The following is a 25,369-nucleotide window of genomic DNA, read 5'->3' on the forward strand; positions in this document are numbered from 1 at the left end:
TAAAAAGTCGGTTGGTAAATGCGATTTTTACGGACCAAACATAAATCAGGGCTTATTCAATGAAATCAATAGAAATCATAATAATAGTCTATTCAGGAATACATGCGCGTGCCAAATATTGATGAAAAATCGAATGTCACGTTATCTCCCCACTAATGTAATGATATATCGAGTAAGTAGCAGTAGTTATGGATCGATATTCGATTAATAGAATATTAAAGTGTAATACATCATGGCGTCTGTATTATGTCTGCATGCATAAACGATGATCATGTGGTTATCGGTTACACACTAGCTTATTTGATAAATTTAATTTATGACATTGGAAAAATGACATTTAGTGTAATTTTTTAATTTATTTAGCTAGCTAATTTAAATGATTAATGTTTAATTTTTTTACTAATTTATTTTATTACAAATAAACTGAATATTAATTATTTCTAGGACCAAACTACGAATTTAGTATATTTAGGTATTCGCGTTTTCGGCACTTTCGAATAGAACTACTCCATATCTTTCGCATGTATATCGTAAAAGGCGACTAAGTGATAAGCTTAAAACTTGGGATTCTTTTTTAGGCGATGGGCTAGTAACCTGTCGAATCTCAATTCCATCATAAAGCTATACAGCTGAACGTGGCGTTTCAGTCTTTTTAGCCTATTGGTTATGTTTTCCCCGCAAGAGATATAGACGTGATGACTAGGTATATGTATATATGGAGGGATTTTCAGAATTTCTCACAAGCACCAAGCAAAGGCCAAAAGCGATTTTACACATGAAGTAAATAGGTAAGTATTTTTAATCAAAAATTCAGCTTGAGCGAAGTGTAACTTTGGTATAAATGTTTTCGGACATAGTATACATAGCTGACGTTTGTACGCTGGAATGGTCTTTATTATTTATTATACGGAAAACAGAGCAAACTAACCAAAAGTGTCCGCGGTACGGAAGCAGCGGGACGCAACAAAACGAACTAGAATAAAGAAAATAGAACGACGTGTGTTGGGACATAAAAACTGTTGAGTCGACCTGCGATTTATTTTATTTTTTAAGGATATCATTTGAAAAGCTTGTTACGCTCACTGCATACACGTGATATATAAGAAAAAATTTTGCGTGCAACTCTTTATGACTGCCCTTTTGTTGGAAATGGATAAAAAATAATATTTTAAATAGGAAACGACTACTCACTTTTTATTTTAATTTAGCTAACCGGCATTATTTTGTTATTTAAATTAATTATATTGGAATATTCGTTTTTTGTTTTATATGTTTTTAAAAATAAATCGACTCCATGACTTTCATAGAATTACCGTAGAGCGGGACAGAAACATCCGAAAAGGAAAGCGTGACAGGAAAACAGTACAAAAAGACTGACTTGTACTCGCCTCGGCAGCGCACTCAAACCTCTGGGGGTTGGTCTAAAGCTGCAAAATGCATCATGGAATAATGTTGCCGACTGTACCTAATACCTACTAATATTTTATATTAGTTTTATGTTAATGGTTGATTTTAGAATAAAAACAATTATGGGAATGGAAGTAATGTTGATGTAGGTATGTTATTTAGAAAATAAGATTAATTGACAAATAATGTATAGGTATTGGTTTAATCTTAAAATAACTATTTTGTAATTAAAATAATTGTGTACAATGGTGTATACTTGCCAACATTTTACTTATTAAGTATTAAAATTATAACGTCGCCAATTATTTTATTAGTCTTACAAGTTAAAATCTGGATTAAACCCCTTAAAAGCTTTCGGGTCGAACCAGCCAGCAGTCATAAAGCTAAAGTTTCTCGCGGCACATATGCGACCGTTTTGCTCTTTTATTTTCTTCCATTTTCCATTTCCACTAAAGCGAAAGCGACTTTCCACGGCGACTTTTTTCCGTTGAAAAACTGGGAGAATTGTGGCAAAATAATAAAAAAAACAATGAACGGAGAGAAATGAAAATAAAAATTTGCTTTGTCATAAATCATGAAACGCTTCCGGCTGGCTGCTTTATTACCAAGAAAGTTGTATCAACATTACGAATGTTTTGTCCGAGAATAATGAAGGAGAGCAAGGAAGAAGGAATGAAAGCTAATTATATCTATCTATGCGTCAGTTATTTATTATTCTTTCAACGTAAGAAAATGTCGAAAAACTTTCTCGGCGGTTTGGGAGTAGGCGACAGACGATTGTTCAAAAATAAGGAAAACGAGGCAATACAATCTCAAGCTATGGGTATTGTAAGTAAGCGAAAGAGCTTAACGCATCGCACGACAGAAATCCCAAGCGGAAAGATTCCATTAAGAAAATCAAAAAAGGTCTCAGTTCACGGGCCGCGACTATTTTCATTTAGCAAAAACAACCCATAAATTGTCATCTTAACGAGATTTCTGTTTTTGCAGCATTCGCACCCTCGGGTGTTCGGAGACTAGCAGTTTGTTGGCGTCCTTGTTGCTCGCGCAAAATATCTTGTCAGCGGCATTTTGTAAATTGGTAATACGGCCCATGTCTTGCAGAAATACTTCCTCAACTTTGAAGATAATATTTAGGATTATTTGCTGACAAATATATAATAGGTTACTATATTTCGTATTTCGTTGTTATAAAATATCGGCAACATTTGATTTTTGCATGTATTATTAGTTATTAAGAAATAAATAAGTACTTACCTAACTAGCATTTTAATGGAACCAATACATATTTCAATAAAATAGCTCTCATTCATCAAATTTAGGTAATCGAAATAGATATCCCTACATAATTGAAGGAAACAAATTATTAATATTATTTCATAATTGTTTTTAGCATCTCTTTCCACAAGAAAGCCCCTGTAGATTCGGGGTGGAAAATAGTTAAATAAGGAACAAAATAACAAAGAATAATAAATATAACATAAAATCTATTCCATTATTTTCCACGGCCCGCGTAGACGGCCTGCGTAGACGCGTGTGCTTTGGCACGCCAAACAGCGCATGCGCGTCAAGACATCAGACACTGCATGCGCGCGAGTGCGTGCGACCGCAAGTTATTTATTACACCGACAATGGCTCCTTTTTGTTTATACCACCTTTAGTTTATAGGGTTAAACGTATAAAAACTCTATAAATATGTAATCACCCGTTTATTGTTTTATTTACAATTCATAGTCTACATAAATAAACATCAGCAATTTGCTAGTAATAGAACTAGTATTGAGTACGGTACAAGTCCACTGTTAGAACATTCGCAAACTCGAATAAACTGGGAATATCATAATTAAAGTGCCGTTTCGCAGTTCGGGTCCCGTCACGTGATGCCTTTGCCCAAATTATCCCGGCCGCGTGTCATCTTGTCCCAATCCAATATGGCGCCATAAATCCTCGACGGGGGAGAAGGGGCGTTGGTGGGGGTACGTCACTCAAACTTTCTCTGTGTTCCGTCTTACGCTCTCTCGTCTCGGTCTAGGGGTGGTACGGACAGATTCACAGACATGCATTTTTCATTTTGTTTCGGCGGGACTAGTTGACGGGTTGAACATTATTCCCCGTTCTATCATTCATAGTTTGAGTTTTTCTTCTAAACTTTGTTTTGAATTCCGTTTTAAAATTGATATGATATAGAATTTTAAGGTATTCTTAATCATTAAAGAAATTTTTTAGACTTGTCCCTGTTTGAGCAAATTTTAAGTGTTTTATTTTTATACTTTCACTTGCATTATCATTTAAGTAATTAAATTATGCCCTCCGCTCCTCCCGCGTATATATTTCGTACCCGTAAAAATCAGGACCAGCCTAAGGATAAAATATTCCAAATCTCAGCTTCCTACGGCTGTAGTAGTATCTGCAGTTGCAGGCTGCAGTTACGGTCGTCGTCATCTTTCATTCTTTATATTTAAGTTGTGTATGGATTATTTTATAATTATTGAAACGTCAGCTTATAATAATTAATAAATTACAATTAATAAACAAAATTTGCATTATAGAATTCATTAAAATAAAAATATATTTCAGTAAGTACTTATTATTTGTGTTTTACTGTTTAATTTGTCTCGTATTAATTTATTTATATATGCCTTTTTTCAAGCATTGTATTATACATAATTATTTTGCCAACGTTACCAGCCTCGAGGCGCGGTGGTGCGCTTCAAAGAATCCTCAGATAGAGTTCGAGCGGTAGGATGAGTAATCTCTTTTGTTTTTCTAAGAACATTGGACCGTCGAGCGTGCACGATTATCGGCTTGTTTTGTATAGCCTCTTAAATTTTGTTGTATAAACATTCGCAAATGAGAAAATTTTGAACTCTCAAAAGTGGAAAGCTAACTTTGCTTCATTTACTCTGAGTGTTAGTTAAGTATAGCTTAGTGAAACTTTAATATTTATAATTTATTTCACTTAACATTCACATACACAGTATATGTGTTGTGTACATTTTTCCAAAAAATATAAATCAAACCATACCTAATGACCGATTTCAGTAATACTTTAATTGAATACTGGCAGTATCAAAGATATTTTAAACATATATAAGTATATATTATGTAGATATGTTTAGTTATTTATACGCACTTACCTACAATAGGTGTGAAATTGGGAGCTCTCCAAGAATCCACGAAGATTATAATCGTTGTGTAGACGCTGAGTCCGTTAAGAATAAATTTTAATATGAATAACTCTCTACATTTACACACACTTACTTATATAAGAATATAAAGCATTTTCATTTAATTTAAATGTATATAAAATTGTTGTGTAGAAGAAAAATACCTCAAAAATTATATACTTACGACTTGTTTTCTTATCTAAGTTTTAGTGTGTTTCAATAGGTACAAATTAAAAATAATTCTACTTCAGAATAAATTAGGTATATTTGCCTAAACGAAAATTTTGAAAGTGCTCATTGGATTGATTTTAATAAGAAAATTAATATTGATAGTGTAAGTACATTAAAAGTAATTTTAATGACCCAACAATATAATGCCTAGCTAATATAATTTACAAAATTAATCCCAAACAAACCCTAAAGTACCAATTAAGTAAATATATTGAAAATTACCCCATTGTCCCCACATGTCCGTAGGTAGAATCGCGTGACCGATCTCAAGATATTGGTTTTCAATAAAGCCACCATCCATCAGGGCGTCTTAGCTCTACGGGGGGCGAATGTATTAAAGCCATGTGTGAGGTAAAAATAGATCCTAGGTACAGAGAAAATTAACTAGATTTTCTACGATGCTATGCTGGGAATTTTATCCGCCGTATATCTTGGTGCAATATCTTGTAAATTTATAGTTTGTATAAGAATAAACTAAATAGGTAAACTGTAGATATAGTTTGCATAAAATAAGTGTTATGTAAAGTTTGATATGTATGCAATGTGGTAGCAAGTGTAGAAAAATACTTAATCAAAAATTATTCCTTTTTTAACTCGTTAAAACTTTAGCTTTATTGTATTTATAATATTAATATGACTTTACTGCACCACTAGAGATATAGTCACGTCTATATCCCTTGTGGTGTAGACAGAGCCAACGCCAGATTCTTGAAATGACTGAAGGCTACGTTCAGCTGTATAATTTAATACATAACAAAAACTTAAAAATTCTGATTATCTTTCACAATGGCTATAGTTCTACATTAACATATGCTCAACTAAGAAAATGAACAATGTATACGTATTTTGTAAAATTTTGGTTTCTTTTTGACTTTAAAAACTTTATTGCGTCGTAAAACTCATGATGACTGTCTGTTTTTGAACAAAACGTGGAAGAAATAATAGCGGTATACGCAATTACTTATAAATTATTACGATTGTTTTGTCTATGCGGAAAAAAATTAGAATGCGTGAAACAGAATTTGTCGGAAAGAGATTTCACATTCTCAATACGCAAAAGTAGTTCTTAATATGCAAGCATTAAAGTCGATAATGTGTGTATGTAATTGTTTAACAGTATTTGTACCCGCTGTGTTTATGGGTGTAACGGTGACGCTACGGGTCTTCGGGACCGTGCGGTTGATTTCGGGTCCGAACAGGAATTAATTATGCAAACAAACCCGGGTTATTGTTTCTTGTTACAAAGAAGCAGTGTTTGGACAATTTGCGTAATTTTCGGGCCAAATAGACTTGTCATATTGTCTTTTTTTGGTCGGAAAGATGTAAGTGTTTAATGACTTATTTGAACGGACATCTGCTGAAATTACCATTTTAAGTAACAAAGGCAATCTTGGTTTATTCAAAAGTTGTTTTCTAAATACCAACCATATTATGAATACATAACTATTATTAAAAATCAAATAGGACTTTTACCATAATTATTGATTCAATAGTTTTCTGATCTTTTCTCTATAATTCCTTTTCAAACCAATATGTTCTCCCGATAGAGCCCGTTTTTAGTGCCGCTATAAACACCACTAAGAGAACTTAATATTTCTTGAAAAGAAGATACACGGTTTTTATCTATCCTTTTCTTCTTCCTGAGGTAAGCTCTTGACCATGGATCCTGGATTGGGTAGGTAAGTCAAGTTTTGTACAAACATTTGATCTCCGTAACCATTGCAGGAGAACCTAACCGCATTGGATCATATGGTTAACACATTCAATTGCCTGAATATGCAGGTTTCATCACGGTATTTTCCCTCAACGTAGTTTTTAGCACGGTTTTTATCTAGGTATACGTGACCATTTTTATGAATCCATGAAATTCAAAATATTCCTCAGTATAGGTACCTACTTAAGAAATATTTGACTTGTTCCAAGTTAAGATGATTTTCAATATGTATACCTACGTACCAACAATAGTATCCCAATGCTTATCTATGCGCATCGCCCAATTTCCTATGCCATTGTTTAGTCATAATTTATGTGGCCAGTAAAAATATGATTAGCGCAACAACTCGATTGAAACGTCACTCGGCTGGACTTTTATGACCCTATTTGGGCAATGGGACCCATTTCCTTGAACCATGACTGACCAGTTCAACATGAGCCCTTGAAAATTATGGAAAATCATGTCATAATGTTAACTGCTGCAGATCAAAGTAATTTTGTCAGTAATGTTACCATTTGATTTCGAAGTTTAAAATGGTAATTGTGCGCGCCAACATCGTAAAGTTTATGGCATTTGAAACGAGACGTGTGATTAAATAATTAGTTACAACAATGTTCTTCTTTTAAAGATTCAGTTTGTCATACTTAATTATAGAATTAATCACAGACTCTACAATTTTCGTAATAAGATCATCATTTTGTATAAGGCCGGTCTAGATCTCTTTATTATTTAAAACAAGCAAGTAAGTAGTTATTTGTCGCTTCCTTGTATGTAGGCAATATTTTTATATGGAGATAAATAAAATTATTTTTTTTAATGTTTTTAGACACAATTTAAAGAAACCAGTGTAACAATTCCTAAAAATTCGCAGCATCAAGGTTGTTATAAAAATATCTTATATGACAAAATATGACCAAGAAAATCTTCGCCAGAATCCTCACCTAATGAATCTTGCGATACCTACAGTGCGCAGAAACAAGAGGTGGCGGGTGTTATAGAAAAAAGACCTAATATCTCAAATGTCAAAATGTGACAGTGAGTGATTTGTAGCTAAGCCCCGCCTGTCCCGTGTTTCAAACATCACGAGGTAGACAGCTGAGCAGCTTTGCAAGGGCGCAACCTAGCTGCATACACCTATCTCATTCACACGCCAATAAAAACACTATGTCCGTCTCGCACGCCGGCTAATACTATCCTATTCTATAAACGACACTACCTATACTTACCTGAGTGCTTTGTGTAAAGTTCAAAGCTTTTTCTCGATGCAGTGTCTAAAAAGATTTTGTGAAAAGCTTATTTCGCAAGGGAGTTCGCACCTTGCTTTTAACTTTGTATTATCGTTTAGCCAGGAAGGATGAGTATTATAGTCATATTGGATGATTTATTAGACGCGTTCGATTTTTAAATGAACTAGATATTTACCTACTAAAATTATTTTTATTCTTATGTGCTTCTTATTTTCTGTACGTACATACCTGAAACAAAAAAAAGGCAATAAATAAATACGCATGGACATCATCGTGATCGTAATTTTAAGTTGGTATACCGAACGATATATTCCGACTTTAGAAGTTTTAAACTATTAAATGTAACTGACTCCAATCCCCAAATAAACTTGGGTTACTTTTGACACAGTAGCTATTCTTATCGTTTATCAAATAGCTTCATTTACAGCACATACTTACTTACTTAAATACATTTGGCATCTGGTTTTAATAAATGCTTGTCTATGATGTGAAGCTGAGACCCTTTTAACTCTGTCTCAGCCGTTATTTACGACTGGTGTCATATGTTCTCACGACGTCATAATAACTAGTTCATAAATAGATTGAGTAAGTTATCATATTGTGAAATATATCAAATAACGTGGATGTCGTGAAGTCTTATGAATAAATAAAAGAATGATGCAAAAGAAGTATGAAAGAATCAGGGCGCTTAAGTGGAAAGTATCTCTTTTATTTTTCTACCCCTCTTAAGGACGGAGGGGTTATATATGTATCACAATATATAAACAAATCCTCATTATTTATAGCAAAGGCAATATAACCAAAATATAAAATTTTATAATATTTCTCACCGTCTAAGATAAAGTATTGATACATATATATTTTTTTTATAATCAGATTCCATTTACTTCTCTATTAACAAAAAAAAAATGATATTCGCTGCAAAAAATTTAATCAACACCAAAAATACTCAAAGCCAGACAGATGCTAAGCTTTGTCCATCCAATCTATCGTCTTAAGGCTTCAGAGATATAAATAGCCTTCCTTTAAGTGGTACCGCGCCGACGCGGCCCTTCTTCCGTCCCCAAGATAACATCACATTAGGGTTCTGGAGAAAGAATAACCATTCGCTACTGGTTTTTGTCATATTAATGCTCTTGTATTGGCCAAAGGGATGATAAAGCGATAAATCTATCATAAGTTAATTAGCCAATTTTTTTTTTAACTTTGATAGGGCAGATTTTTTTGTTTGCATTTTTGTTATAATAGACAACATGAATATGTTATTGTCTCTCTAGAATTAAAATGGTCTTTTTATTATTGATATGTGCTTACATATCTATATTGTGGATAATAATAACTTATTAATATCACTCAGTTTGGTCAAACTTTGGTCTCTTAACACAAGTAAACTTATTTTGAGTAAACAATGTAATTTATCAAATGCTCTCTGTTGCCCTCTTTAGGTAACACAAAAGTTATGGGGACTTCAAATATTAATTAGTAAAATACTCAGTTACGATTTATACCTACTCGTAAAAAATATAAAATATAATAAATGTAACACTATCATCATTAGAAGTGATGACAATCCAAACATTCCTCTATAATGAAAAACACAGAACAATTTAAAAGGGATTCTCTTCAAATTACTCGGATAGGAAACGCTGCGTGAGTAATGCAATAGCCGAGTAAATTGTACATTGATGGAAAAGTAGCGTTGGGTCCGAGCTCGGTGTGTGGTACAACAAAAACTAAATTCTTAATGACATTAATAAACCACTATCATTATTAGGACCTTCCAATTAATTACTACGTTAGATTTACAAAATTTGATCAAAAGTAGTAATTTGACTGGATAAACGAACATGATCAGGGCTATCCCACCACTATCCTTCTCAAAACTTTACCAAACTTCCAGTTTCCAGTCGAATGGGAGGAGTACGCTACTATCACGTTTGCTCTCAACGACTCTTTCTTGACTCCCTATAAAATCTCTTTAGTCTTTAGTTCTGTATTAATCACCTATATTTAGACACGACGATACACATAACGTCTCGCGTATCCATGCCATTGCCGAATGCTATAGAGATGAACATGATCAGAAATGTCACAAACACAAAATGAAGCATGCAAAAAATCAAATTGAGTAGAAGAAGAAGAAGATAAAATGATAGTGCTTGCCATATGAATTCTTATAAAGTAGAATAAGATCCCTCTATGCTAGCTGTCAAAGAACCAAAACTCTTATACTTTGAGCGTTAACTTGTTAGGAAGGCGGGTATCCACTCAAGCTACTGCCAAATCTTTCATAGCATCACTTAAAAGCGAAAATCTTGAAATTTGAAACTAGCAACTAGGAAACACAATAGAGACAATACAATGACGAGAATAAGAGTAGGGAAAAAGGAACGTAAAAATAATTTAACCCCACTAACAAGCGTCATTACTCTAATACGAGTAGATGAAAACCAAAATACCAAACAGAATTAACAAGATGATCAAAGTAGTACAGTAATAAAAAGCAGTTGATGAAACACACTATGGTATTACCCGATTTATTTGCATAGATTGGAATCGTAAAGAGATAGTTGGTTATCGGGCATCATATCAAATAAACAAGACCGTAATTCCACCGAGGAGGTTCGCTGCGATTTACTATAGTGATTTTTTCACGTCAATTAGCATTGAATCCGGAATTAGTAACTGGAGTATTTTCCTTGCGGTGCGAGCGTGTGTTTCTTTTGGTTTACCAATGGTGCGTGTCTATCAATGGAAGTTTTTACATGACAGCTATGATAATAGATAGGTACCTAAATTATTTTCTGATTTTGTTATGTAAATCGCGGGAAGGACACTCCGGAAAAAAGTAAATATTAATATTTTCATAGTTCCATAATACGCCTTTTCAGAGTTGAGGAAATTACCGCGCCTATCGCCTGAAGAAAAAAGAAGAATAGAGTACAATTTTATTTTTTTCCCTGAGAATAACACCCAAACAATGATTCCAACGATGGAACTTTAATTATTGGTAGGAATATAAAATAAGACTAGGTATACTTAACGTCTTAGGACAACCAAACGGTTATGTTCAAAATGAAAAAGTCGTTATATTTTACACTACTTTAGTATGTACTGTTGTAACTTTTTTTTCCACACATTGTGTGTGTTGCTTTGAAAATTTTTATACACCTGCATTGTGCTTTGTTTGAAGGAACTTAGTGCCACGCCATTAACGATGTTATTTAGATCGGTATTAAATCCAAAGCCATATTATATATGTAAAAATTTAGGGACGACGAATACTTTAGCAGTGGGTCTACCAAATTTTGAAGCATACATACATACATATAATCACGTCTATATCCCATGCGAGGTATACAGAGCCAACCGTCTTCAAAAGACTGATAGGCCACATTCAGTTGTTGTCAGGCTTAAAGATAGAAGATTGATTGAGATTCAAATAGTGACAGGTTGCTAGCCCATCGCCACCATAAAAGAAGAATCCCAAGTTTATAAGCCTATCCTTTAGTCGCCTTTAATGACATCCATGGGAACAAGATGGAGTGGTCTTATTCATTTTTTTATTGGTGTCGGTAACCACACGACATTTTGAAGCACTAGATAGTTTTTTGCAATTAGAGGAAATCTATTGGGTGATCGATATATTTACTGTGTGGGGAAAATAAAAACGAAATACTATTCAATATTTGCAAAGTCCACTAAGCAGACAGTTACTACGTTCTTGTAAACACTATTCGGCAAATACTAAAGCATCGCACTGAACGCAGAAATTATTGATAGCAAGGAGGCGGGCCCTTTATCGACAGAATCTACTAAGTTATTAAGTACAAGGTACTTATTAGCAATTATATTGCTTTAACATACGAAATTACCAGATGACGAGAGTCGCGACGTGTTTTATAAATGACGAAATTGAATGTGTTCGTGCCAATGGGTAATTATTTAGTGAGTAATTAAGTTGATTACGAAATGAAAAACTATTACGTGTATGACTTTGAAATTTCGATACCTACTTGTAACGTAACAAGTAGGTACATCAAATATTATCAGTTTATATGAACTTAATTTAAAGCACATAAAAATAAGGACGCAACAAATTTCAAAGATTCACACATAAAATTATAATAAATACACACATAAAATTATATACCGCTAGATGTATGTATGACCTATGTATATGCTACATTCATAAGCTGATTGCAGAAAATCGATCGGACGCACTACACAAATAGTAAATTCCCGTCACAAACATTCGATGCCAGTCCTGTGGACGTTAAGCTCACTAATACATTTCTGTGTCGACATCGGGCAAAAATCAGGGCGCCGGGCGATGCTCTGCATAGTAAGCAGCCGGGATTGAGGAACGCTCAGCTTGAAAGTGGGTAAATTACGTTCGAGGTTTCAGTTGAGTTTGATTTAGGCTGAACAGTATAGGTATATGGACAATTTGCCAATGCATTATTAAAAAAAAAGAAATAAATAGATTTTGAAAATATACACACAGAATTACACGAGTAATGCCTGTGTATAGGCTACACAAATAAGTTGATTGCGGAAAATCTTTGATCAAATGGACTGACTAATAGTGAACATCTGTCACAAATGTTCGGTCCCAGTCCTTCAGACGTTCAGCTCACTTGGTAATACATTTTTGTGTCGACGTCGAGTAAAAATCAGGGCGCCTGGCAATGCTCTGCATAGTAAGTACCCGGGATTGGGGAACGCTCAGCCTCAGAGTGCGTAAATTACGTGAGAGTTTCAGTTAGATTCGGTTATGGATTGAGTTGATATACCTAGAAATGCTATGTCTATATCTTTTTTACCTTCTTGAACATAACCGTGATTTGTATTAAATTTTTTGTTTTTCGTTTTGTTAATAAATGTGAATGTGAAAACAATTCTGTTTAAAGAAATGATAATATTTATGTAATAAATGCAGTTCATCTATACATGGGACAGTCTTTATTCCCTTTTTTTACATTTAGATCTAATTATTTATTAACATTGTAGGTTTTAGGTGGAGCGTTGCTGTAGCTTTTTGTAATTTCACAGCGCATTGCGAGCTAATATCCAAAAATCTGTAGAAAATATAAAAGGAGCAATTAAAAAATATGTATTTACTAAAATTAAGATGTGACTTTTTAAATACATCAAAAGAAGAACTCATCATCATTCTACTAAAAAGATCTCATGATCATAATGTTATTTCCTTACATACATATCATCATCCATCATACAAAAATATGTTAACACTTCTTAACTACTTCTACATGAATTTATCATTTATATTGAAACGTATAATGGTCTTATGAGTTATGTCTTAATATAAAGTTCTAACTGCATAATTTAAAAGGTTTCGTAATAAAGTTTATGACCAGCGGATAGATGTTATCGTGTCACATTAACGGAATGCCTGGCAACTTGATAGACAGCTTCGTTTTTAAATTATTCGCTATTTTTGTCACACATGTTTAAAGAAAGGATTATTTACATACTTTTGTTAGCTATAGTTTTTTTACCGAGTGTGAATTCTAGAGTAGGTTTCGGGTACTTTTGACCTGACCCTTTACCAGGACGTCCTTAATTTGATCAAGATACGTTCGTCTAGGTCTTCCCACTCCGACCTTTCCCTCCACACTCTCCTTGTATATCTGATGTATATCTCCTTGTTTATTTAAAAAATATTACGTAAATTTATAAAATACGTGGATAGGTGTATTTTATAAATTTACGCAATATTTTTTCGTCACTCGTAGGTACTATACAAAATTCATTATTCGATAGGTATATTCAGTGATTAATTTGAAATAATATGTATTTTATAAAAAAAAAGATACTGGAAAATTTTAAAAAATTAAAATTAAAATTTTTGTTCTTTAACAATGTTTTCAAATAAAGAACACACAAATACCGTTCCATTCAAAAGATACAACGGCACTCACGTAGTAAAAAAGTCGCGGCATGGGAATCCCTCTCAGACGGCCGGGCCATTAAATCCTGCTTTATGAGGTACTTAAGGCCGCACAGCCGTTTAATACTTGCACCCGTAACCTTAATTGGCATATTGAGATTAAACAACTTTATAGCTCGTTTCTTGTATTATTGAATAGTGGCAATTGTCATCCCTTTTTTTTCATACCGATTGTAATGCGTGTGGGCAACGCCAATTAACTTGGGATTCTTCTTTAAGACAATGGACTAGTCACTATATATATGTATGTCACTACCTGAGTCTCAGTTTTTTATCTATATAATCCACCTGAACATTCTGTTCAACACTTTAGTTTTTTAAGACTTTTGACTCAGTCTTCCCTTTAAGGAATATAAATAAATAAAAATAAATAAATATAAATGGGACAAATTACACTGATTGAGTTAGCCTCGAAGTAAGTTCGAAACTTGTGTTACGAGATACTAATTCAACGATACTATATTTTATAATAAATACTTATATAGATAAACATCCAAGACCCAGGGCAATCAGAAAAAGTTCTTTTCTCATCATGCCCTGGCCGGGATTCGAACCCGGGACCTCCGGTGTCACAGACAAGCGTACTACCGCTGCGCCACAGAGGCCGTAAATATGTATTCTCTTCCCTTTCTTTGAACTCTCCCGATTATTAAATTTCCTCCATCGATGCTGACTATCCACGGTCCTAGGTCCACCGATGACCACGATCCCAGAGAGTTGGATAAGTAAATAAATATAGTAAGACTTATTTTCAAACATAATATTTTTGAATTACCAATTATCCGGTGACATTTTTCCGTACTCCACAATGTCAGTTGTTTGCAAGCCGCTGGGCATACGGCCGCCTGATTCTGGCATACTATTTTAATTACTCGTTTCAACAATGATTTATATCGCTTTTCAGAACCAAATGGCACTAGTGTTGCGGTGACGCGTTTTTTTAAAATATAAAATAAGCGCAGACCGCCCGCGTTGTGTGTATACCTAGATATTCTTTTTTGTTGACTGCGGCTACGGACTTAGAATTAAGATGACCATTAAAGATTTGCTGTTATCTTTATTGTTAGTCAAAGTTTTTAATCGCAAGTTGTAAAAAGTTGTTCAACGTAATAATATTTTTTTTTAATTTTCCTTTGCCTTCCATACTTTTTTAACATACAAATTTCTTTCAAGCATCAACGACTTTATTCGGTAAAAGCGTGCGAAATCAACTAATCGAAATTGTTTCGAAACGTGGAAGTCGTAAAATTTATGAAGTTTATCTACGGTCGGAAACGAAATTGATCTAGAAAATAAAAACATGAATAAACCGGGTCATGGCGACTGCATCTCTTGCCCAACATGTTGTGACTGATAAACTGTTATGGACCATGGTAAATATGCAGGTGAAACTGTGAGAAAAACTTAGCTAATTTGCATTTTATATGGAGCCATATTTTTGGAAACATATTTATTGCAGCGCGCATTTAATTTGAATACTGATATAATTTATTGTTCAGGTTTTTTTGTAGAAACTTTTATATTTTTAATCAAAGCTCATTCAAGGTTTGACTATTTTAATTTTAAGGAGGTATGAATGCAAAGATTTTTATAAGATATTTTTAATAGTGAAAAGAAAGAAGAATTATTTGAAGGTTTGTCATTTTATTCTTGAATTTCCTACATCCGTTGAATACTTATTCACTTACCTGATTTATAACTATTTTTTTCTACACAAAGAACTAGAAAACTGCACATCCAATATTCAACGTAAAAATGGAATTACAGATAAATTTTAGATTTTTATTTCACATTTAACAACAAAAGCGTAGTTTCATAAAAGTCAAGCGGCGAGGCGCTTTCACCGACCACCCTGTAACAATGTCTATTCTATTCACGAAAAATCGTGAACAAAACAAAATAAGGCCTCTTGCGCAATCCATACGCTTTGTTACCATTGCGAGCGCCGAAATAGTGCGTTTTACCGTTATGCCCACGCGTCCAAAAAGATGCAAGATAAAAAATAGACCTGCTTTTGTCGCGGAACAAAAGCACAAATATGATTTAGTGATTTTCTATTCTTTTTACTCAGCAAAAAAGCTTATGCTAATGCTTTTGTCGATTTTGAGTTAAAAATGTCGCAAATGACAAAAAGTTATGAAACGCACTTGCTTGTAACTATTAAGCGTAGGTACTCTGTTTAAATAAAGAAATATGTATGTTATTTAAAAGAAAAGAAATTCGATAAGTGCCTACGATACAGAATTTTCTAGTCTTAATAAAAATAAAGAAACACATAATTTACCAAACTGGCATATTTTAAATCTACCTATAAGTTAATTACATTAGGTAGTAAGTACCTTTATGTCTTTTTTTAACTTAAGTTCATCCGCAGTCTGTATCGAAATACGGTAGAGTACTCACCACACGACTTATCTTAAACTGTTTCATGTTTTAAGTCATTGTTTATTAAGTCCGAAAGATAAAACTATTCATAATTTTTCCCCATTTTTCTATTGCGTGATTCCCATGGGCTCAGTACGTCGCTTAATGTAACATTAAGCTTAATAGTTAGTAATAAATATGTGAGAATGTAATGCATTTCTACCATTGTAATTTGGATAGGTATTTCATTTAAATATTAAAGCTTAATTATACTTTGACTAAATTAAAATTATTCCAACCAATCAATGATAAACAACGAACGTTAATACGGTTCATAGCCATTTATCAAAATTTTGACGTGGGCATATATACACCGTTCATTGAATTCTATGTTTGCTAAGTTTCGCTGGTGTATTCAAAACAATTGCGTTCGATTTACCATCGATGCTCGTTCTAAATTTAAATTGTTAGGCGCGAGACAAACAATTTGCGGATTGCTCGAAAGATCTTGTCGGGCTCTCGGGTTGCCAGTTGCCACCTATCGTGATTTAAGACTTCGGTGCTTCGTTTAAATCATACTAGCCTTTGAAACCGGAATACGCATCCTTTCACAGCGGACAGTTAGATACAGCCGGAGTATGGGTATCGCTGACACTACGCAATATATGGTTTGTTTTGGTTTTGATGTGACGTAGGTATTTTGTTTTTTGTAGGATGAAAATTTGGTTTTGATTTAAAACTGTTTCCTTTTAGTCTAATTGTTCAATGATATGGATAAGAACTGTTAGGTATATTAAATTAGTACTTACCTACACTTAATATTTTAGTTGTAAAAGTGCATTAAATTAAGGCGAAATTTTAGAAAATACTTACCTAAAAATTACTGTCGATATTCTTAATTAGAAGCAGTATGAACAGCAGCAATTTTGACTCGGCGACTTAAACTACAATCACATTGAATTCATACAAAACTGACCCTGTATTATTCTGTAAACTATAGACGCTACGGTGCCGCTAATTACATTATTTGTACTTTAACAATAAAAATACTAAAGATATATAATTTTGTACTAGTAAAAGAAAACGGTGAGTCACTTTGTCTATATAGTGGTCCAGGTAAGAGGAGGATTTGTCGAACTTATTCAGTTTCGTGCGTTGTCGCGCGCGCGTTCAGAGTTGCGTTGTTGGTCGCGGTTGTGCGTTGGGAGGTACTCGTGGCCGCGTGTCGGCGCGTGGTCGCATGTCGGCGAATGCGGTCGGGCGGGCGGCGCGTCGGCCGCGCGCGGCGCACTGCCGCGCCGCCGCCGCGACGCCGCTGGCACCCCCGCGCGCCTAGACGCCGCCTGATTAAAAATTCTTCCCAAACTTCGGGATAGCCCTCAACTTGGGATGCGAGTTTGACAGGCCTATATTGGGTCTGAACTGAAGTAAACTTGAAGCAATTAAGACGCCTGCACGTCTGAAGACCTATGAGTGTGTATGTCCGCTTTCAAATAGGTATATGAAAGCGTATCTATTGCTAGGGGCATAGCACTCATAGAAGTTTATGAAAAATCATCGTAACCCTCCTATGTCAATGTATAAGAAATACCGTCCCTTTGTCTGCATGCCAAACAGCCAAATCAGTTTTAGGTGATTTTGGCTCTGCGTTGATAGATTCACCTTTTGCTTCTATAAATAATCTCAGACAAAACAAGAAGACGATTTGGCACTTATTTTTATCAAAATTGAATTCATTTTCCACAGGTATTTTTAATATTCTTCAACTATCAACTTCCTCCACCTTCCTTTACCAAATAAGTATATGTTCGCAAAAAGACATCAACGCATTATTCCTTCGACTTACTCTCACAAAAGTTCTGCTTTAAATTCGTTCATAATTTGATGTATATGCTTATACGGCGCTGTTATAAAACAACGAGCTATCTACTTCACTTTGCATCACCTACTATATATTTTTCAACCTACTATGATTACACTGAGTCTGACACGAACTTTGATATCGCTATCTGACCCACGCGCTGTTTAACATTCACCAGGTTTCTTTGACGAAAGCAACTTAATCTTGATAAGGCTGTAGGCGCGGTATTGCCAACTCCTTCCGATGAAAATGAACCTAAAAAGCGCCAGATTGAAAAAAAGAAACCAGCGCTAAAGATCTTTTGTACATTTAGTTGACTAAGTATTTTGTAAAAAGTTATTTTTCTTTTGGTCGTTTGTTATACCTTTAAACTGCCTTAATTTTTTTTATTTCGAATTTTAGAAAGCGTTGTAGGTATTACTACAAAGTTGCTACGCTAGGTAAGAAGCTTCGAATTTCAGGAGCTGCTTTAGCCGAAAAAGCGCCATATTTTGCGACGAAAGCGCCAAGGTGTCAGCACTCCGTAAATTTGGTTTCAGTAGAAAACTAGCGTAAATGTCGGGAACGCGTATAATGCCCGATTGCCCCCACAACTTAAGTGCCGGTCGGATTACAAATGAACCCTATTTATAGTACCTTCAACAATAGGGTAGATTGCAGCTAATTATGTTATTCAACTTTAAAAAAAAACATGATTCTGTGCTCATAATTTTTTTTCATAATTAATATATCGTTTTGGTCTAAAATATTGCACTAGACTTTTTGTCGGGTCTTCGCTTCTGTATGAGTTTCAAGAAGAAAAGTAGCCGATATTATACTTGAATGTCTATTCTATCTTTTTGCCAAATTTTAGTTTATAACTGGATATCACTTGAAAAAATTCTTGAAAAAAATCACTTTTTCTAAACTCATTATTATCTCGCATAAATTAAGAAATTCGACAACGGTATAAGTAATATTTATGTTATACTGTTAGTGTCCACACAGTCACATATTTTTTACCGTACATATACTTATATACTTACAATCGAAAATAGTATTAAATTCCCATCGTACGGCATGTCGAATTAGGTTTGTTGTAAATTAAAACGTCGAAGTAATAAATCGTAAATTTTAAATACCGTTAGCACGATGAAGGTTTCATGATAGAATACGCCGGCGGCTTATACTTTTTCTTAGACATTGCTCAACAATTATCAGATGTTTTCGATATGAAGGCCTCTAACCAGTTATTATAATATTAGAATCTAAGGATGCCAATTTTAGATACGATCTAAATTTACTAGATTGTACGTTATGCAAAAAAATCTGAATTATTTCTTACGCCTACATTAAATATTTTCTTACGAATATTGTTGGCTCTATATAAGCATATTTTTAAAAGAACCTGCCAAAATCAAAAAGGAAGAACAAACTTTCTTTTTGTTTTTATTCTCACCATTGATTATAAACGTTTTTTTTTTGTAGCAATTCGTAGCCAAGTGTACGAGCTACGCAGACGGCATCGCGGCTAATAATCATTATATTAATATAATATTCTAAAACACACATCTTTTCTACAGTAGGTTAAGCGATCCGCAGGCTAGTCTACGAATACGGCCCCGCGGCTTCGTCCGCCTACATCACAATGGAACCCTCTAATCGCCCCCACCAAGGGAGAGCGTGACGACCCACAAATATAATTTTAGGTAAAACTTCCCCTGTTTATGCCTACGGAACACTGCCGATTCTCGGTGCATTAAACGAAGTTTGTCAGCTCATTTATCCTCAGTTTTGTTGCGAAAAAATTGTTTTAATTATTTAATGTGATCGCACAAATCGTTAAGAGTCATTATTGTTTATTGCTTAATTAAAAAAACTTAAGCCAATTACAATAGCACCTTTCTACGATAGTCTATTCTACGATGCTAATAGGCTGTATAATGTTTTATATCTCTGACTGAACTAGCTCAAATTCAGTTTGAATTGATACTGTAGTGGAAACAATAAACAACGAATATGATAGTCGACGCGGCATCGGGCGGACGCAGCGAAACGTCACCGCACACAATCGCGACACACTTTTTAATTTATTTCGTCCACAAAAAGCCTCTCCGTTTTATTTCCATTTCAACGGAGACTTGCTATTGCTAGTGGGATATCTATTTTTGTTTATACCATTTTTTTTTCTCTTTTCAATTTCGCTTCGATCAACGCAGGCGGATTCTCATTTTAAATTGAATTCGCTTTTTGAATTTTTCTTTATCTAATTGGCGCTATTTGCATGTCCTATTGTTCTCTGATTACAGACGTTCGTTATAAGGAAAAATACTGGCTAGTGATCGATACCGTTGCGTGATACCGGCGTCTTTAAGTAAAAAAAAAGCTTTTTGCAAATTAGAAATGTTTCCGTATAGAGGCTTCCTAAAGATATCGTGTAACCTACTTTATAAGGCCATGGCTTAGTAATAGGCTTGTCTCCCATGCGGATTGTATTGTGAAAATAATTTGTTAGTGGCGATTTATCTTATCATTACATATTAAATACTTACTAGCGTAAATGGCTTTAGACAAACTCCTAATCTTAAGCTCTTACATTAACTATTAAAGATTAGTTTGAGTTTTTTATTTCAAGTATAAACTATAAAAAAATCTACGTAATAATCTCCAAACAGTATAAACGGTCGTCAATAAAAACCAATCAAGCGGTATCGCAAACGTCCGAATTCGTAATTCGAATAGGCTGTCACGCTGCCGGTACACATCACACAGGAGGTTATCAACTCATGTGGGCTCGGAATCGGCGTCTGTGATTCAGAAATCGAACGAATAAATTAATAAATTATTTCAGCGATTTATAAAGCATGTAATTACTGGATGTCAACATATTATAGAAAGAAGCTAATTAAAAGAAGAAGGTTTATTCTTTTATTAAAACTTTTAAATGTGTTTGGCTATGTTGGTAAATAAATATATAAGGAGAGTTTGAACGACTTCCTGGCGAAAAAGGCCAAGAGATATAAGTACTACCCTTAACCGATGAGCTTGCATGTAGAGTTATGAATATAGTTGAAGCGAGTTATAATCGTGGTAAGTAGATAGGTATTGTATCTGCCAACTCTTTCAAAAAAAGGTTTGATATCATGTATGTGTGCTGGTTGAAAAAATAAAAAAAAAACATAAACATTAAAAACAAAGAGCGGCGTTCTATTTTCAAAGGTGTTCAGTTTTCGCGACTATCGAAGGTACGCGGACACAGTCATCGATAGTGACTGCAAACCGATACAGAGTTAATGAATATGTATGTTTATTCGAGCAGGTGCACGCCAGCGCCATGATTAACTAGGTGCCGCCAACGATTTTTGTATCGAGCGTCGATGGATAGCTTATCGATACTTATCGATATTATTAACATTTTGCTAAATACATAGTAGTTAAGTTAATCGAGTGTGCTAATTACGGTAGCGGCGGTCTAACATTATCATTTGTTGTGTTGCCGTTGTCATTAGATACTATAAATTTTCTGTACTATTATAAGATAAATGGATGAATAGGAGTGAAGTATATTTAATGTTAATCACTTTATTGAATTCTTATGGATCTGTGCCCGACATCCATGTAGAAAAGAACTGAATTTACATATTACTTACCTAAGTGTTTACTATTCATTGCTTTAATTTTACAACTTATAGTGGTAAACTTTGAAATACCAGTCCAGTATCAGTAAATGAAGTTTGACACAAATTGTTAAAAAAATATAAAGAAGCGCCAACATGGCCAAATTATCATACAATATATTCAATATTGTTGTAGGTACTACGTTTTGTGTATATCCAGCCATGAAGGCGACGTATGGTAAATTTTAATTAAACATGCAACCGAAATAATTAATATGTATCTGCGTTTTAAAATTCCCTAATTAGATCGCGCAGTCAACATCGTTTAACTCTGAGATAAGTAAAGACGAATTGATGCTGTTAAATGCTGATAAAGTCTGTTTACTTAACATGACTTATCACGTGATAATCACAGGTGTCATTAAAACATGTTTAAGTGGATTAATTACAGTAATTGAGCAAGACTTGTCAGTTTCAATGAGAAATGCAATACATTTAACCTTATACAAGCGTTAATATGAAGATGGGAACGGAAAATCTTGTTCATTGTAACCACTTAATAAGGTTTTTACATTGTTGAGTTTAGTCGAGAAGAAATTCCCAAAGTATAACAGAACGTTAAAATATTCAGTATTTTTCAGGAATTTATACTCTTCTAATATTTCACAAAAACCTCTTGTACCTTATTAAGATTGAGATTAATAAATGGTGGGGTGGGACCATTGATGTGGTATGTAAAAATATTTTATACGGAAACCAGTTTAAAAAGAAAAACATTTCTTGAAAAACGCGTGGGAACATATCTTCGCAATTCGCAGCCAAAATGTTCCACTTGAAACGAAAAGACATTCTGAAACCTGTACCGTAAAATTATCTAGAGCCAGCAACAAGTCTAGGCGCCGAGCGCGGTGCGTTCCGAATCCCGCGGCGTTCCATAAATTTGCATTAATTTACTTAACCCGATAAGCATCGCGCGAACGTTAGCATTGATTGTGTTAGAGATAATTGCAAAAAATAGGTAGTCACTAAATTCTCTATCATAATTTTAAATTCAATCTGCCGAACGTCTTTGATTTATAGTTAGAAAGTAGATCACTTTTTAAACGTTAAAATTAAAAATACTGGTTGGTTGTGATTCAAATTTCGAACGTGTTTATTTTTTATTATAGTGAAAGTTGTAAGAGACACCGTGTTATGCGGCTTATTTTTAATTTTTCGTTTGAGATTGCTTAAATAGACTGGGATTTATGGACGGACGGAGTGCTATTTCCGTCTGAGATGAGATTTATTTGATTTTGAAACGGGGTCCCGGACACAAGTCTAAGGAAATTTTAATTGGATTATTAACTCATTGTTGGGAATGATTCAGCTTTACAGAAATGAGAAGAGACCTCATGATTTATTTGTTTGTTTAAATTTCAAAACGTGGTGATAGTTTTACGAGTGATATAGTAAACGCAAAAAAAGAAGCTTCATTTTATGGTTATAAGAAATTAAGTTGATCCCTTATAAACAAATTCAATACATAATACTGTATTTTAACAGCATTATAATTCAGTACACGTACATATTGTTGTCTATCACGCATGATTATATTTAGCGATGAATAATTTATTGTTTCAAAGATAATCAAATTGATCGTTAATATTTAATGTTCTGTAGAATAAATAAATATGTTATCCGATGCATGAGTCACAGACGCGGCTTTCTTGCGCCATTTCAATAATGCAAATATTATAATATGAAGATATATAATCTTCTATTTTTGATACTATGAATATATATGATTACGTTACCGCGTGTGACTGACAAACAGACATAGTGTACTATAGCCGAAACTTCTTGGCTGAGAAACATACATTTCCGTTTGTGAAGTAAGTATAATATCTATTACATACATTATTTAATATAATGTTTTTTCTACATTACCTACACATGAATAATTTTAGCACTGCTTTAAAGCTACTGCTAGATATTGATGTGATTCTCACAGTGCGAATTGCTAGGAGTATAATGATAAAAAATTATAATTGAGTTTAAGATATACTATATTAATAAACTTGTGACATAATAGAAATATATTTTGATAAAGATTTAGTTTATCAGATACCTATAAAATATTGTCTTTATTTTCACTGCTGGCTGGAATTACCATACCTTCTGGGAAAGTGACCTTTGACGCACCTGCCGCTTGCACCTTTCTATACAAATAATATACTATTATTGGTAATACAGGACATAGACCATGAATACATTAATGTAGAATTTTAAAAATAAAACTTTTCAATAACATATGGAACCAGCCAGTACCAGATTTTTTTACGATTTTCATATTTTTATTATTTGTGTCCCATTTGCAGAAGTAAAGCGACTATTTATTACAATCAAGTAAATTAATAGCTAGATAGCACCATAATAATATAATTGATAATGAAACCGTAAAATTAAGCAAACCTTTATTGTCAAAAAATTAAATTTTCTGAAAATTTACACTACTTAAATGACCCTCTCGGAACAACAGAGAATAAACTTGTAGAATCTAAACACTACATATTTTTGCCGTTAATACTTAACGATGGGACGAGATAAAAAGAACAAGCACTCAGTATTAATAATAAAAAAAAAACTAGCCAACTACACTAAAGTTAATATTTTAAGTCCATCCCACGCCCAAGGCCAAATTATATTATCAACGTAGATGTGCCCAAAAATAGTTGGTTCTCATCATACTAGTCTTATCTACGAATCAGAAATTCTGATTCGCCATCTATGTTTTAGAACTAAATCAGTGTTGTTCTATTGTTTCTATGTATTGTTAGTTTTACTACAAAATCTTTTGTTTTTGTTCATTTGGCTAGGGTGAAGGTTACTACGCTATAGAATTTGATTTATCAAAATAATAACTAGTTCAGTGACGAATAGTTCATGCAAAGGTTTAAAAATTTTATTGGAATTAATAGTATGAAAAACATATCTTTTGAGAATTTTCTACTCTGGAGTGTACCTATAAATGCAAAATTGTTATATTTCAAAGAAATTTAATAAATATAACGAACTTAACACAAATCTATTTTACATTCCGAATAAGTTAGACTATTAAAAAGCGATACCGCTACCGGTGACAATAGGGATCTTTTAAAACAAAATAAATCCGGTGCCGCATAAAGCTTTCGACACCCCGACACTCACAGGATCCGCTTCAACTCGCGTAAATCACGAACTTTAGAAAAAAAAAACGCCGAAATAAAGAGCTCACGTGAAAGTTCAAAAATATCAGCCGTGAATATAATTATGAGAACACCCGCTGGTTTCCGGAGTTCTGAATGTAACCAGTTGCGACTCGATTCCGATTCGTATCTCGATCGTAACTCGCGGCAATCGAGTGAGAAATCTAGATTATACGCGTGAATTATGTGACGTATATTTTTGATGTTTGATTGATATTACTATACTTGAGCATATTATAAATGTATAACGGAACTTATGGCGATTGTTTTAAGATTCTTTTTTGGAAGTATTAGTCATACCTAAGTCGATCAAATCCGTGAATAGGTTTTATAAGATTCATCGTATCGGATCATGTCATGTCGTAAGTAAATTTAAAGAATTTTAATCTTATCCTAGTAAATACAATTATATTTTCTTTTTATCTAATTAATAGTATTTCAGTCATCAATAGAACTATTATTTAATAATTAATTTTTGAAATATGTGGTCATACAGTACATCCAATAACTAAATCAAAATCGAAAACTCATGGTATAAAATATAGAGAGGGACTCTTTACGTAGTTATAAATAAAAGATAA

At 33.7% G+C, this 25,369-nt stretch overlaps 1 protein-coding gene across 6 annotated transcripts in view; it reads right to left on the bottom strand.

Annotated features, from left to right (window-relative positions):
• LOC106137696 (homeotic protein antennapedia) overlaps positions 1-25,369 on the bottom strand; it is a 178,316-nt gene that overhangs the window by 59,771 nt on the left and 93,176 nt on the right. The window contains exon 1 of one of the 6 annotated variants that reach the window (XM_013338586.2): positions 16,978-17,353. The exons of the other annotated variants lie outside the window; for them this stretch is intronic. The gene's annotated coding sequence lies outside the window, so the exon portion shown is untranslated. Of the gene's footprint in view, positions 1-16,977; positions 17,354-25,369 lie in introns of those variants that run through there. 6 annotated transcript variants of the gene reach the window in all.

Source organism: Amyelois transitella, chromosome 10 (genome assembly GCF_032362555.1).
Source record: "Amyelois transitella isolate CPQ chromosome 10, ilAmyTran1.1, whole genome shotgun sequence".
Classification (NCBI taxonomy): Eukaryota; Metazoa; Arthropoda; class Insecta; order Lepidoptera; family Pyralidae; genus Amyelois; species Amyelois transitella.